The sequence below is a fragment of the Oryx dammah genome, unplaced genomic scaffold, assembly GCF_014754425.2.
Source record: "Oryx dammah isolate SB20612 unplaced genomic scaffold, SCBI_Odam_1.1 HiC_scaffold_16, whole genome shotgun sequence".
NCBI classification, from domain to species: Eukaryota; Metazoa; Chordata; class Mammalia; order Artiodactyla; family Bovidae; genus Oryx; species Oryx dammah.
The window spans coordinates 56,288,117-56,304,345 of NW_024070200.1; the positions used below are offsets into that span (position 1 = coordinate 56,288,117).

The 16,229-nt window shown below is 40.3% G+C and overlaps 1 protein-coding gene and 1 non-coding gene across 4 annotated transcripts in view; one reads left to right on the forward strand and one right to left on the reverse strand.

Annotated features, from left to right (window-relative positions):
• The window catches only part of MCTP2 (multiple C2 and transmembrane domain containing 2), a 205,245-nt gene that overhangs the window by 137,252 nt on the left and 51,764 nt on the right, over positions 1 to 16,229 (forward strand). The gene's annotated exons all lie outside the window — the stretch shown is intronic.
• TRNAR-CCU lies at positions 15,349 to 15,421 on the reverse strand. The gene has a single exon. It is a non-coding gene; the product is annotated as a tRNA-Arg (tRNA).

A 16,229-nucleotide genomic window follows, 5' to 3' on the forward strand; every position in this document is an offset into this window, starting at 1 on the left:
ATTTTAATTATTTCATTTTAGATATCAGGCATTATTCAAGCAAAGTTAAAACATTCAGTAGATATTTCTTCCCTGCTAACATTCAAAAGTTCTTAAATTGCTTTTTGCAAATATATATTTTCATTTGCCATTTTTCCTTAAGTTTGGGTTTGAAGATGCAAACTCTAAAGTGATTTGCTTAAACATAAAGCTAATTTTCAGCTCTTCTCTTTTCATGTAGCCTCATTTAAAAAACCTTTGCAGTGCACATTTTCAAGGGGAAGTGCCTTGATTCCAGAAAATGTAATTATTTTGGTTTAAATGCTTTAGGCTGTAGGTGTTGAGTGTCATCAAGAGACAGCTATGATAGTCTCGAGGAAATTGTGCGAAATTCAGTCTTTGTCCCTCTCCTGAACTTCGCTAAGTCTTGTGGTGAAGTTCAGAACCAATAAGGTCTTGTATGCTGTACCTTTAAATACAGAATTTCTTAGAAGGGGGGCAAGAGAAGAGAAAAGAAACCTTCTAGCCTTCTTATATTCTATTTCAATTGCTATTCCAATTACTCATGATGATAGCAAGTCAGACTCTTGGAAAACCTATTTTTCTGCTTTCACGTAAAGAATATGCAGTTCTTTGCTCTGTTAGCAACTGACCACAAATCTAATCCATTAAAAAATATATCGTGGTAAGCAGTTCTTGAAAATGTTTATAATAAATGGTAAAAGCCAAGCTTCTACTGTGAGATTAGCAGTTGCAACAGGATGTGTTCATCAGGAAATAGGTTACGGCCTTAACAGTGTGTCCTGCCATGTAACCTGCAGGATAGATGCCGATTTAAAAGATTGCAGTGTAAGGAGTTTATTTGACTTCCTCCCTTTGCTTTCTTTTGTGTATTACAGTGTTGTTTATCACACATGTGTTTTTCTCAACGAATCTATTCTGAAGTTCATATTATAGACAAAGAGCATCCAGTGCTTTGGAGGTCGTCCCCCGACACACACACACACACACACACGCACACACACTCTCTCTCACACACACACACGCACACACACGCACACACACTCTCTCTCACACACACACACACACTCACACTCACACACACACACACCCATATAAGACAAATTCACTTTTACAGAATGAACTCTGTAGATTAAGAAAAAATAATAAGAGAATGGTGAAAGATGATTTTCCTGATGTCTAGACTCACCCTTAAACCACACCCCCCCATCTTAAAGATGCAGGAAATACTGCTATGGATTATGGTGATTTTCCTGCTTTTTGCTTGATTACCTTCCAGTGTCGGAGGCAGTGGGCAGTCATGCTAATGAATAATGCCTTCTACGTGGATGATACCTATAGTCACACCCACGCAGTGACTAAGAGATCAAATATACTGGCTAAAAAGCCTTAGGGAAGCATTATGTGTCTGAGGTCTGATCTATTGTCTGGGAGGTCGGAGAGTGTTAATGCACTCTGCAAAGATTACACTCCCTCTCTAATTGCTCCAACACTTCCTTAAAGGATTTAAACAGTCAGGAAAGGTGGTGCTCCTTGTCAGCTTTTGTCTTCTGCCTGCAGTTGAAGTTTATCTGTCTTTCCGCTGAGACCACTAGATCAAGTAGCCTCGCCAGTGTCAAAGGCATAAACTCTGAATTAAGAGTGAAAGCAATGAGAGATGTTATTTACAGCTCCATTATGACTTGCTCTTTAAATGCTTTGCATTCCATCGCTGGTGTTTACATTGTGAAAACGACAGCATATCCGTGTTCAGAAAAGAGGGGCTGAAAGAAGTCCAAGGCTTCACATTGACTTTTGATCAGATTTGTTTTTCATAATCTTTTCCCAATGCCATAAGGGCCAGTGTGGCATTTTGCACTGAAGTTATTTCCGGTAAAGACGGATGTAAAGAATAGTGGACATTAGCATTTCCTCTCTGCCACTTCCCCCACCAACACACAAACACGTACACACACTCAGTTCTGAAATACTTATCTTGAATTAGGCACATACAAGACTGACCCACACATAGACCTGATAACTTTGTCCAGAACATCATTGGAAATTTCATATGTGTGCAAACATATTTTTTAAAACCTCACCTTTCCTTATTCTTGTGTGGTGTCCAAAAGCTGAGATCGTAATTTTAATCAGACGCTGTATCTCTTACATTGCTTTCATTTTAACTCAGCATTTTCTAAATAACACCGAAAAGCTTAAAGGAAGCTTTTCTCAATTCTTCCATGATGGGAGTGCAGGAAATCCTAGGGTTCTGTATGTTGCAGGCACCAAATTGCACTCCTTAAATTCATAGTCAGCCTTGCTGGAGGAGTGGGGAGGGCAAGCTTGCATTTCACCTTGAGCATTTTCTGCCCACTCTGTACAGTTGCATCATTGAGAGAGAAGAATTCCTCTTAGATCAGTTCAGATTGCTAATATATGTGGCCTAGAGCCTGCAATATAATATTTATATTGCTTCCAGAAGAGACTTGGGAGAATTCCCTGTAAATCGAGATGGTAGTCTGAATGATGGCTGTAGATGGATTTTTTTTTTTTTTTTTTTTAAGAAATCCTTGTTTGTCCCATGGGACTTTCACACTTTTCAGCTGACGGCACTGTATTTTACTCACATTGTGTAAAGCTGTCAGTGTATGCGTTCCATGAGTCTCCTGAAGCCTCCGAGCAGATGACGAGAACTATTGCTCGAGGGGGGAAAGCAGCATTCGAATCAATATCTTCAGGAGAGAATTTCTCCCGGGTCTCCCGTGCCTGCTCCTACGTGGACTGTCCCTCGCACTTCTTCTTCCTGTATGTTCCCTTGCACTGTTGGTAGATTACACTGAATGTTTCATCTGTATATAAAAATTAAAAATTCAAACAAAAATCTGGCCCACATGAAGAACAGGCCCTTTGGGCATATGGTTCATTATGCATATTCGTTTAATTACTAAAACACTTGGGATGGCTTTCCTGCCCTTGCTTTCAACTTGCAAAGTTGGATCTCTTCTTTTGCACAGAAAATATAGCCCAGGATTCTGTTTTGAAGGAGAAAAAAAAAGGGGGGTGGAGGGGGAAGAGCCTTTGAAGAAATTACTGGAATTCACCAAAAGGAGGTGTGATGCTCAGTATGAAACCAATGGGAGTCAGAGTCTATCTCTTCTTCTCTCCTGTTTTCATCCCTTTCTCCCTCTGATTTCTCCCACTGGCCCTGAAGGCTAGCTTTACTGTGGTTGGTTTATATGAACGCAAGCAGGGCAGGAATGTAAGACTCAGGGTTCAGGTTTCAAGTACATTCCCTCTGAGCGACTCAAGTCTCACGATGAAGCTGTCTAAGTTTTATTGGTTAGAAAGGCCGTGCTGTGAAAGTGTGACTTTAATTGATTTTTCAGGGCAAACAGGTGGCGATGGTTTAGACATGCCCTAGCCTCAGTGCCACTCCTAATTTGGAGTGGTGCATATAATAGCTTTATTAAAATAAACAATCTCCTGGCTTCGCTTTTACCTGAACATCTGCCTCTTGGATTTTAAAGGGCCTTGTAAAACAGTTTCACTCTGCACTTAAATGGATCCGATCCTAAAAAAGCTGAGGAAGACTTTTATTTTCTATTCGTGTCATTAAACTTATTATTTTTTGTTTGAAAGGAAAAACATTGAAATTCACATGGCATCTTTAAATAGGATCATGCTTGTTTTAGGAATATTGGTGCTTGTTTTGGGCACATTTGCTTACATGATGCGACAGATTTTAAATGTAAGAAGCCAAAAATTGAATTTGTACTTGCTGGGCTTTGATTTGAGCTATTGTTTTGGTGGGCAGAAGCTTGTTTGAGTGTGAGTGGTATGTGTGTATGTATGAGTGTGTGTGTGTATGTATGAGTGTGTGTGTATATGTATGAGTGTGTGTGTACGTATGAGTGTGTGTGTATGTATGAGTATGTGTGTATGTGTTTGTATGAGTGTGTGTGTATGAGTGTGTGTGTGTACATATGAGTGTGTGTGTGTGTACGTATGAGGGTGTGTGTATACGTATGAATGTGTATGTGTATGTTTGAGGCTGTGTGTATGTATGAGGATGTGTATGTATGAGGGTGTGTGTGTATGAGGGTGTGTGTGTGTGGACATACATGCTGAAAGACCATATTTTAGGTTTCTTCCCAGTTTATAGTGATGCCCCGTGTTGTCAGAAATCTGTTTGGATTAAAATAAACTCAGGACTCCTGAGAGCATTTTTAAAGGAAAGGAAGATCCAAACTTGGCATCCTTTTTCTTGTTAGTGGCTCTGAAACAAGCACAATTTTCTTTTTGATTAAGCAGATAGGTAGTTGATCTGAGTAATGGGAGACCATCCAAGACATTCTTACTCCATTCCCTAAAGGAATTGTCCTTTGCTATAAAGAGCATCCCTCACTAATCCCTGTTGGAGGCTTTCCGAATTAAGGCACCTTAGTCTATTTTAAGCACATTGAACACGTGCAGAGCTATTGCAGGCTTAATGTGAATGTATTGCAACCCTGATTCATTTTAGTGCCAGAAATAAAGCTGCAAGTAGAGGAACTTAATACAGTGAACTGCTTTATTCCATCACTGTGCTAATGCTAATTAGATACACTAGCTTTATTACCTGGAGCATTTTTCCTGTATTCATTCTGATCCAATCTTTCTATGAATATGAAGGAATAAGTCTTCAGCGTTCAGTTGAAGTTTTTAGTCACAATTACAGCTTGATGTTCATGTGAGCAAAGTCAGCGAACACTTGTAGAGAATGCTTTGTCCACTTAGAGTACAATTAGAGCCCCATTGGACTTCTCCCACCGAGGGTGCCCACAGTGCCAATAATTACGCCTCTGAAATGAGCGAGACACTTATCGGTACATTTAATATAATTTTTTCTTGACCGCCTTGAAATGCCCAGATTTATGGGGAATAAATAAATGTGTGACGATTTTTTTTCCTCCCTCCATTTAATCAGAGCAGATATTTTGCTGATGGCTCTGAAAGATGTGTTTACCAAAATCAGACTTTCTACTGCTCAATTACCAGCTTTGGCAAAAACGCATAATGAGGAATTTATTATCTGGTTCTAGATATTATGATCATTATGGAATTATCATTCTAGGGGAAAAAGCCAATAGTTACAGCACATTACATGTTTGTTTTTTTTTCTTTCTTTTTTTTTTTCTTTCTTTTTTTTTAATTTATTTATTTATTTTTAATTTTTACTTTACAATTCTGTATTGGTTTTGGCATAGATTGACATGAATCCACCACAGCATTTAACTTAGTGCTTTTCTATTTTTAAAACTAGTTGTTCTGCTTTTGTGAGTAGCGTGGGGATTTTTATTAGGCTATGGGTACTTGTCTGACTTGTTCCCATTTATGTAGAATCATCAAGAAATGTAAAGTGTAGAGTAGCTGGTAACATGATGGGATCTGTATAAATACTTTATATTTAAAAGAGGGGAAAGATGATGTATTTTAGTAAGAAACATGTGCATAAATGCAAGTTAGAATTTTTTTTTTCATGTTTTCAAAAATCCCATTACACAGTCAAGAGGGGAAAATGAATGTTAACAAAAACTCTCTATCTAGAAAAATACAGTCTAAAAGTCTTTAATTCATATTTCATATTAGTACTATGTGGGCTTTCTATGTAGAGATGTCCTCTTAAATCAGAATGGAGTAAGTTACATTCTTCATAGAAATACTCAGTTAATGTAATTGTGCCATCGGCAGTTTGGAAATTACATGCATTGTTTATGTAAACAGTAATAGAGGATAATAAAAGCAAGAAACACATAATACAGATATCTTTCTACAAAAGTATTGAGAATAAACTGCCCCTTGTGATTATTCTTACCTAAATCTAGAGTTGATTGATGAAGTTTTGTCACTAAGATTAGACAAGATAAGATACCCAGTTTGATTTTTCTCCCAATGAACTGACCAGATCATTGTATGTCTTATAGAAATAAAGGCAATACCAAACAAGCACCAGAAATGGTATATTCCAATGCCCAAGAAATTAGGCAGTTAATCAGTGTTGATCTGGTAAACTCCCTTGGTGTATTGGACTTCCCTGGGGGCACAGCGGTGAAGAATCTGCCTGTAATTCAGGAGACGCAGGTTTGATCCCTGGGTCAGAAAGATCCCGTGAAGGAGGGCTTGACAACCTACTCCAGTATTTTTGCCTGGGAAATCCCACGGACAGAGAAATGTAGTGGGCTACAGTCCATAGGGTCGCAAGAGTCAGACACAGCTTAGTGACTCCACCATAACCACCACCTATGTGCATTACTGTAAGCTAAGCATGACGTAGAAGTCCAGGTTGAAATACAAAGGTTTATTAGAAGACAGAGGAGAAAACTGAGTGTCTGAGCAGGAAAGGACATTTTGAGGCTTGCCAAAGTCATTCTTCTTTGGTTGGTGCTATCTTCCTCTTAAGTCTTTCTAGATGGAGACTAGACTGGGAAGAACACATTCTCTCCTAGACCACTGCTTCCTTCCAAAGATGTAGAACTGTTTTTCCAGTCAGTCTATCAAAAAATCTTTCCCTAGGTGTGTTCACATCTTTTACATTTTACTACTTTATTAGTTCTACTGCTACAAGTCACCATACACATGAGTGGCTTAAGACAACACAAATTTTTTATCTTCCTCTTCTGGATGGAGGTCAGAAATACATGGTCTCACTGCACTGAAATCAAATGTTGGAGAGGCTGTGTGCCATTCTGGGAAGAATATGTTCCCTTTGCTTTTTCCAGCTTCTAGAGGCTGCCCTTGGCTCATGGCACCTTCTCCCATCGTTAGATGCAGCAAGGGCACAAGGTTAAGTGCTTACATGGCAGCACTCTGACGTTGCTTCTGCCCTCACATCATTTCCTGAATTTTTTTTCTGCCTCCATCTTCCACTTTTAAAGACTCTCTGATTATATTAGACTCAACCAAATAATTCATGGTGATATCCCTGTGTTAATGTCAGATGATCAGCAGCCTTAACTCCATCAGTAATCTTTATTCCGCTTTGCAGTGTAACACAGTCAAAGGATCTGGGGAATAGGATGTGGATATCTTTGGGGTACCATTATTCTGCCTATCACAACCTATTATGACTGTCTTCTATTCATGTTGTTTTCTTGTAGATAAGGGTTTCTGAAGCAAGTGCTGGTTCCTTGCATAGAAATTAACTTAGTATATGTTTGGGAGGAGGGGGGAAGAGTTTATATATTATGGAATTTTTATCTGAGATTGGCTGAGAGGATTGTAGTTACAAATATACAGAAGTCACATGTGATTAGTAACTTGAAAGATTGTTGGTGTTTATGACTTGCTCAATCTGTTACCTTGTGGCTGATAGTGTATAACTGGGGGTGGCAGGTGGGTCAGACATCTAGCAGGAAGCTGTGTCCCTCTCCACACAGCAGATCTTGGGTATCAGAACCCCAGCAGAGAGAAGAATAGATGGGCTAAGGGGACAAGGAGTGACTTGAAGTTCTGTCTAAGACTCAGAAGTAATTCCTAGTAAGTGAATGTTACTGGGCATAAGATCCATGGCATTTCCATACCTGATTTCCTGCAGTGAATCAAAGTCTAATCCATGTTTAAAAGTGAAAGTGAAAGTGGCTCAGTCATGTCTGACTCTTTGTGACCCCAGGGCCTCAATACTTTCCTTTCTCCAGGGGATCTTCCCAACCCAGCGATCGAACCCAGGTCTCCTGCATTGCAGGCAAATTCTTTACCAGCTTAGCCACGAGGGAATCCATGTTTAAAGAACCAAAACAGTCTATATTCTTTGTATAACACCACCCTTCATCATCCCAGAAAAGTGATTTTTCCCATTTGCCTTGGCCATTTCTGTTCATAGAATTTTTCTGTTTCTCATTTCCTTACCCCATTCCCATCAGTGTTACCCTGAGGACTCCCAGTGCATAAAGAATCCTCCTATAGTGTAGGAGATATGGGAAAGCCAGGTTCCATCCCTGGTTCCAGAAGGTTGCCTGGAGGAGGAGATGGCAACCCACTCCACTATTCTTGCCTGGAAATTTCCATGGACAGAGAAACCTGGCAGGGTATTGTCCATGGAGTTGCAGAGTCAGACACGACTGAGCACGTGGCACACACATACACGTTTCCATAATTAAGGGCACTTCCCTACTAGAACTATCTAGCTAAGTATTTGGTCTTATTATTATTCTCTTTAAAAATTTGTTAACAAATTTCCATTTAGTTGAGGATCACATCTTCAACTTACTACCGTGACATACAGGTCTTTCCACAAACTGGCCTATGTTTTCCTTCTCAGTGCCTTGTTCCCTGTGTCTCGAGGAAAGTTCTAGCATCGTGAAAAGCTCATTTGCGTTACCCCTTAATGTGCACACACCCCAGCTGTAGCCCTGGCAACCACTTACCCATCATCATAATTTTGTCATTTCTCGGCTGTCATACAGAGGAGTCTTATATTAGGTAACCTTCACAGGTGCATTTTTCCCACTGACTATAATGGCTTTCAGTTCCGTCCAAGTTGCACACATTAGCAGTTCACTCCGATCTTGAGTTTTTGAAAAATCTGAGCACTGGTTAACATCAAACCTAATCCTAATCTCACATGAAAACAGCTGTAGTTGGAAAAGAGTTGCAGTCTGAGTGTACCCTGGTCGCCCCCATTCCTTCTGGTCTGACACCCGGGCTTCCTGTACTTTATATTTTACCCTGACCCCTGTGGGCACCTGGGTCTGTACCCCTGGGCAGAGCTTCGGCACTTCAGTCATGTCTGACCCTTGTGACCCCATGGACTGTAGCTGCCAGGCTCCTCTGTCCATGGGATTTTCCGGGCAAGAACACTGGAGTGGGTAGCCGTTTCCTCATCCAGGGGATCTTCCTGACCCCACATCTCTTGCACCTCCTGTACTGGCAGGCAGTCCCTTCACTGCCACACCACCCAGGAAGCCCCCTTGTCTACTTCCACCCAGCTTAAAAAATGAAAGCTCTTACTGCTTTAGAAATCTGCCACTTCATACTTCAGGATCAGCCTCCGCCTCTTTACTACTGAATCCTTCTTCCTTTATCCCCAGAGGTAACAGTGGCACTGAATGTTGTGTCATTTACTCATTGTGGTTTTACCACCTTTCCATCTATCTTTGAACAGTGTAATTCAATTTTGTCTGCTTTTTTAAGACTTTATAAAGGAATCATGTAATACTTATAGGTCTTTCTCTGTGACTTGCAAATCAATTCACTCACTTTCTGACCTGCATCCATGTGGTCAATATGTGACCTTCAAGTATTTTCATTCTATATGATATTTTAACTTGATACCTAAGTTATTTACCCATTCTACTCTAGAAGCACATTTGAATTGCTTGCAGGCTTGGTTGGGAGTTTTGATTGGTTGGTTGCTAGTATTTTGGCTGTTATGAAAAGTGTTTTTGTAAACCTTGGACATTTCATCTGGTGGACACGTGCCATGGTTCAGAACAGTGGCCCCCAGGATGTGGTGCTGAGAGGGCAGAAACACCATCACCCAGGAACTTTGATGAAGTGAATTTCTGGGGCCCCACCCCAAACCTGCTGAACCAGGAACTTAGGCTAGAGTCCAGAGATTTATTCTGTCTCCACCAGTCCTCTGGCATTTTTCCTGCATGCTAAAGTTTGAGACCCACTGTTCCCAAGTTTATACCTAGGAATGAATATGCATATTATCTGATATATGCATTCTGCTTAATTCGTTGCTGCCAGCCATTTCCCAGGTTACTGAACCATTAGCATCCAATAAAAGTTATCAATGCTCTGCATCTTAGAAAACTCTTAACATGCTGTAACTTCAAAATCGTGTCAATCTGAGGAGTTAAGTCACACTTTGGTGTGATTTTAATTCCCATTTCCTTCATTACTAATAATATTTATATGTTTGGGGACTTTTGTCTCCTTTTGACTAATTTTCTCCTCCCTCTTACCTTTTTTTATTGATTTGTAGAAGTGTTTTATATAATCTACATAGAAATTGGAATAGAAATATCTTCTCCAATTTTGTGGCTTGTTTTTTCCCCACTGTGTTTTTTGATGAACCAAATTCTTATATTTAATGTCAAATTTATTAATTAGTTTTGATATGGCGTGGGCATTTTATGTCATTACTGAGGGATTGTTCCCAGCCTAAAAGTCATCAAGATGCTCTTTACATTATTTATGGTTTTACTTTTGATATTAAATTTTAAAATCTGCTGTTAAGTAGATTTCATTTTTATATTCTGGGTACCAACTGATCCAGTACCATTTCTTAAACATTCTGCTTTTCCTCAGAGACCTACAATTCCACAAGATCATAAATCAGTTTACCTTATACAGGTGGACTTGTCCGTTCCATTCACTGGCCTCTTGTCTACACCTGTACCGATGTTACACAGCATCATTTGAACTGAGCATTGTCCTTCCCAATTTGTTTTTGCTCTTCAAGAATGCCTAGGCTCTTCTTAATATTTCACTGTCCACATAACAGAATTGACATGTTGTGTTTTATAGGAACAAAGAACAAGACCAAACCAATATAGAAAATTAAGTCAGAATCACAATGATTGAGTTAGCTTTCAAAATCACACCACTGAAAAAGAAAAGCAAAAGGAAGCCAAATTAACTGGAAGTAAAAATAAGAGAAAAATCACTGAAGTAGAATATATGTGTAAAATGAAAAGGAATAACAGAGACTTTCCTGGAAGTCCAGTGGTTAAGATACCACACTTTCCACTGCAGTGGACACAGGTTCAATCCCTGGTTGAGGAATCTGTATGGCTAAAATAAAATAAAATAAATAACAATTAAAAGCTGTCTCTTAAAAACTAACAAAACAAGTTACTCTTTTCTGAGAGTTTTCAATGTACAAAGATTACACAAAATAAATAACAGCAGGCACTGAAGGGGAGATATTTCAAATGAGGCAGAGATTAAACACACAGAGGATATTATGAAGTTTTATGCTTAAAATGATGAAACATGTATGAAAGAGGTGAAACTTATAGAGCAGTGTATCCAAGTGACTGAAAAATAATAAGAACTTGAATAGTCCTGTACCCACTAAATAATTCAATCAGTGGTTTAATGTCACCAGAAAACAAAACATAGGCCCTGGAAACTGTAGAGACAGGGTTTTTCTAAACATTCAAGGAGCAGATAAATCCTATATTATACAGATTCTTTACAGTTGTCTTTTGGCTGTTATCTTTCCTGGTGAAAAATCAGTTACCATTTAGATTGTTGTTCATTGCAGAGTAAATGTGATTTTTTTTTTAAACCTCACTATCTGCCTTTCCACTTTCTTTTGGTCATGAATTATGTGCAGTTTTACTATGAACTGCCTGCATGTGATTTTTCCCCTCCTTCATCCTATTTGAGGTTCTTTAAATCTGCAACTTCACAGCTTATATGTTAGATTTTTAGACATTCTAATTCAATATCATTTATAGCTTTTTTCTGTTTCTCTCTTATCTCTTTCTGGACTCTCAAGTTTTTACCTATAAATTAAACCTTTATAAATGTGCTATATATCTTTTTTGCTGTGTTTTATTATCATGTTTATATCTGCTTTAAGTATAGGTATTTTCTACTAATACTCCAAATCACAAATGCTCTCTTTTCTGCTCAGCTATTAAATTCATTTAGCAAGGTCTTCGTTTTACTTATCTTAAAAAAAATTTCTTTTTGGTTTCCACTGGACTCTATTTTATAGATACCAGTTCTCTGCTGATATTCTCCATAGTTTTTTAAAATCCATTCATGTATATATTAGTATGGTACATATATTCATATATGCATATCCATCTATATATATTGCATGTGCTATGCTGTGCTTAGTCACTCAGTCATGTCTGACTCTTTGCAACACTATGGACTGTATAACCCACCAGGCTCCTCTGTCCATGGGGATTCTCCAGACAAGAATACTGGAGTAGGTTGCCATGCCCTCCTCCAGGGGATATTCCCAACGCAGAGATTGAACCCAGGTCTCCCACATTGCGGGCAGACTCTTTACCATCTGATCCACCAGGGAAGCCCATATATATTACAAATTATGGTACAAATACATACATATTAATCATGGCTATTTTAAAATATAAATCTGGTAACTCTAACTCTAAATTAGCTTTTTGTTCTCATTGTCCATTTTTCACTTGATTTTTGGCCATTGCTTTTTTAATCTTGATCATTGTAAATTATTTTTTTAATCAAATACTGGATAAAATTTATTAAAACACTTTAGAGGATATGGAATGTATTATTTTCCACCAAGGAGAATATAGAGAAGGGAATGAGGATCTAGCAAATCAGAATCATCCAATTAGGGATTGTAATGATGACCCAAGATAGGATTTCAAGCATCTTGAGGACTGGTTTATTCTGGTTTTATCCCTTTGCTTAGTGCATAGTCCTTCAGGAGTCTTAATAAAATCCTGTAGTGTTTACTAGACCCCTTCCTTTTTAAGAGTCCTTAACCTCCAGTTTTTATTCCCCAACTCAGGGAGATTGCCAAAAACTTTTGGTTCTCATATTCTGCTTGGCCTCAGTTTTTCATCCTAAGCACACGTGCTGCTGCTGCTGCTGCTGCTGCTGCTGCTAAGTCACTTCAGTCGTGTCCGACTCTGTGCGACCCCATAGACAGCAGCCCACCAGGCTCCCCCATCCCTAAGATTCTCCAGGCAAGAACACTGGAGTGGGTTGCCATTTCCTTCTCCAATGCATGAAAGTGAAAAGGGAAAGTGAAGTTGCTCAGACGTATCCGACTCTTCACGACCCATGGACTGCAGCCTACCAGCCTCCTCTGCCCATGGGATTTTCCAGGCAAGAGTACTGGAGTGGGGTGCCATTGCCTTCTCCAAAGCACACATGCTAGAAACAGTAAATTTCTCATGGAGACATGCATTCGAATGGCAGGCTTGAATCTCTGCTGTTCCTTTTGTTCCTCAAGTTCTGGCTGCCATAGTTTCCTTGCACCCTTACCTCCCTAGATAATTAAGATCGGAGCATGCTCTAAACTGCTCCTGTGTGCTATGTCTTAGTGAATTGGCAAAAATAAAATGTAACAAAAACTCTATAAAGAAGTCAAAGCAGTGGCAAACTAAGATGTACCTTACTACATTTGCCTGTTACCCTTGATCTTGTCCCCTCAGATCATGGATGCCTTTGTTTCCCTCGAATGTCTTCAAACAGAGTCTGTATAGGTTATTGAGTTTTCACAGTTGTTTGGTGGGGGGAGGGGGTTCCATTTGTTTTTGGTGGGTGATATTGTTTTATGCAGAAAGAATGAGATAAAGCTCAGCTCCATAGTGAAAAGCTGGTTTACATGTCTACTTAACATACAGACTTAACAACAAGAGTGTCTTAGAATTTCTTAAAATCAACCCGTACCTTTCCCAGTTTATGGACATCTGCTGTCCCCATTTTAAATTGTTTCAGCACACCTACATTAGACCTTTCTAATAAGTCCATGTTTATTTAGATTGGTATGCACATTTACTATTGCTTTCGAGCACATACATTCTCACATTCAGCCTTTTGATATCAGGAACGGTTTTCCTTTGTCTTTGAAATAAATCTATTATATGTACTTTCATGAGTGAATCTTCAGGTAATAAGCACTGCTGGCTCATGCTTTTCTGAAAAAGTCTCTGCTTTACTCTTAAGACAATTTGCTAGGTACAAGTTTTTGAATTGGAAAGCTGAAAGTGTATATATGTTACTTTTTTCTGCTCTCTTGTTTTGTTTGTTGCATTGAGATATAAAGTCACTTATATTACTTTCTCGTCACAGGTGAATTGTCTTTTTTCTCTAGCTGCTTGTAAATGTTTCTACTTTTTTCCCCAAGTATTTTTCAGTTCTACTGTGATATTTTTAAGCCCAAAATACCTCTTAATTTATCCTACTAAGGATTTATTTGGATCTTCCCATTTGATATATTTCAACAATTCTGAAAAATCCTCAGGTGTTTTATCTTCATATATTGCTTTCCTGTTCTCATTAATTCTTTGCTCCTTCAACACCCATCAGGTGTTGTCTTAGACCTTCTTTGACCATTCATATATCTGTATTTTTGTTTCTGTCCTATACATTCTGAAGAACTTCTTTGGAATTATTTCTTAGTCCAATAATTTTCCTTTCTGTTAGTTCTCTTCTGTTTTTAACCTGTTAGTTAATAACAACCATTGTGTTTATATTTTATTGTCTTCATGTTGTTTCTCAGCGAAAATGCAGCCCAGTTTCCATGATCCATTTTTTAAACCATTTTATCTGTGTATTGGCTGTGCTGGGTCTTCGTTGTCTGTGCAGGCTTTTCTGTAGTTGCAGAGAGCAGACACTCTCTCTGGTTGTGGTGCGTGGGCTTCGAGTTGCAGCGGCTCGTCTCACTCCAGGGCTCACGGGCTTCAGTGATTGCGGCACGTGGTCAGTAGCGGACGCCTCGGGGCCGAGAGCGCAGGCTCAGTGATTGCGGCACGTGGTCAGTAGCGGACACCCCGGCCCGAGAGCGCAGGTTCAGTGATTGCAGCACGTGGTCAGTAGTGGACGCCTCGGGGCCGAGAGCACAGGCTCAGTGATTGCGGCACATGGTCAGTAGCGGACGCCCCGGCCGGAGAGCGCAGGCTCAGTGATTGCGGCACATGGGCTTAGTTTTTCCGAGGCACGTGGGGTCTTTCCACATCAGGGATCGAACTTGTGTCGCCCTGCATTGACCGATGGATTCTTTACCACTGAGCCACCAGAGAAGCCCTCCATGGTCCATTTTAAAAATAATCTCCTTGCCTTCTCTACCTTCATTATACTTGATCAGCAAAACCTCAGGTAAGCGTGGGTAGAGGAAAACAGCCAGTACCTCCTGACATCGATGTTACATCTCTTTGAGCGGTTGTCCTATATTCTTAAGTATTTTATGACTCCTGCCCCACTTTTCTCATACCTTCTCCCTGTCCTCACTCAGATCATGACCGGGGTTGACACGTGCCCATTTACTGCTGGCTTGCCCCTGCCATGCCTGCCTCTCTGCCTACCAACATCTGTGCCTGTTATAATCACTGAATTGTTGCTTCCTATGACCAACTCTCTGTCCATATACTGGATCACACCGCTACCCAGTGATTCAAAAATATTGTTCCAGCTCTTCTTTCTTCTGCCTCCTACAGCGTCATTTTTTCCCTCCCTCTCTCTCCTGGTCCCTGCTATATCCTCTTCCACCCTGTTTCTCTGCTCTTACTTCTTAGACTGTGCTAGCTTTTAGTTGTAGCAGGCAGTATTGTTGATCTTTGTTGTGGCATGCATGATCTATTTTTTTAGTTACAGCATGCATGATCTTGTAGCCCGTGGGATCTTTAGTTTCAGCGTTGTGGGATCCAGTTCCCTGACCAGGAATCGAACCCAGGTCCCCTGCATTAGGAGTGCAGGGTCTTAGCCACTAGACCACCAGGGAAGTCCCTCTCTGTTCTCCTTTATAACAAACTCTTTCATAGCTGCTGCTGCTGCTAAGTTGCTTCAGTCGTGTCTGACTCTGTGCGACCCCAGAGACGGCAGCCCACCAGGCTTCCCCGTCCCTGGGATTCTCCAGGCAAGAACACTGGAGTGGGTTGCCATTTCCTTCTCCAATGCATGAAAGTGAAAAGTGAAAGTGAAGTCGCTCAGTCGTGTCCAACTCTTAGCGACCCCATGGACTGCAGCCTACCAGGCTCCTCCGTCCATGGGATTTTCCAGGCAAGAGTACTGGAGTGGGGTGCCATTGCCTTCTCCGCTCTTTCATAGAGTTGTCACTAATCACAGTTCTCTGTTCTTTCTTAAACTCACTTTTATCTGATTTTTGTTTTATCACTCTCATCAACTGCTCATTTCAAATCACCAGGGATCAGTTTCCAGTGACCATCTTATTTAGAAATTTAATGTTAAGTATTGGACTTCCCCAGTGGCTCAACAGTAAAGTGTCTGTCTATCAATGTGGGAGACCTGGGTTCGATCCCTGGCTTGGGAAGATTCCCTGGAGAAGGAAATGGCAACCCACTCCAGTACTCTTGCCTAGAAAATCCCATGGACAGAGGAGCCTGGTGCAGGCTACTGTCCATGGGGTCCCAAAGAGTTGGACACGACTGAGCGATTTCACTTCACTCACTCACCCAGAGTCGTGACTCTGTGTGACCCCATGGACTGTAGTCCCTCAGGCTCCTCTGTCCATGGGATTCTTCAGGCAAGAATACTGGAGTGGTTTGCCTGCCCTCCTCCAGGGGATCTTA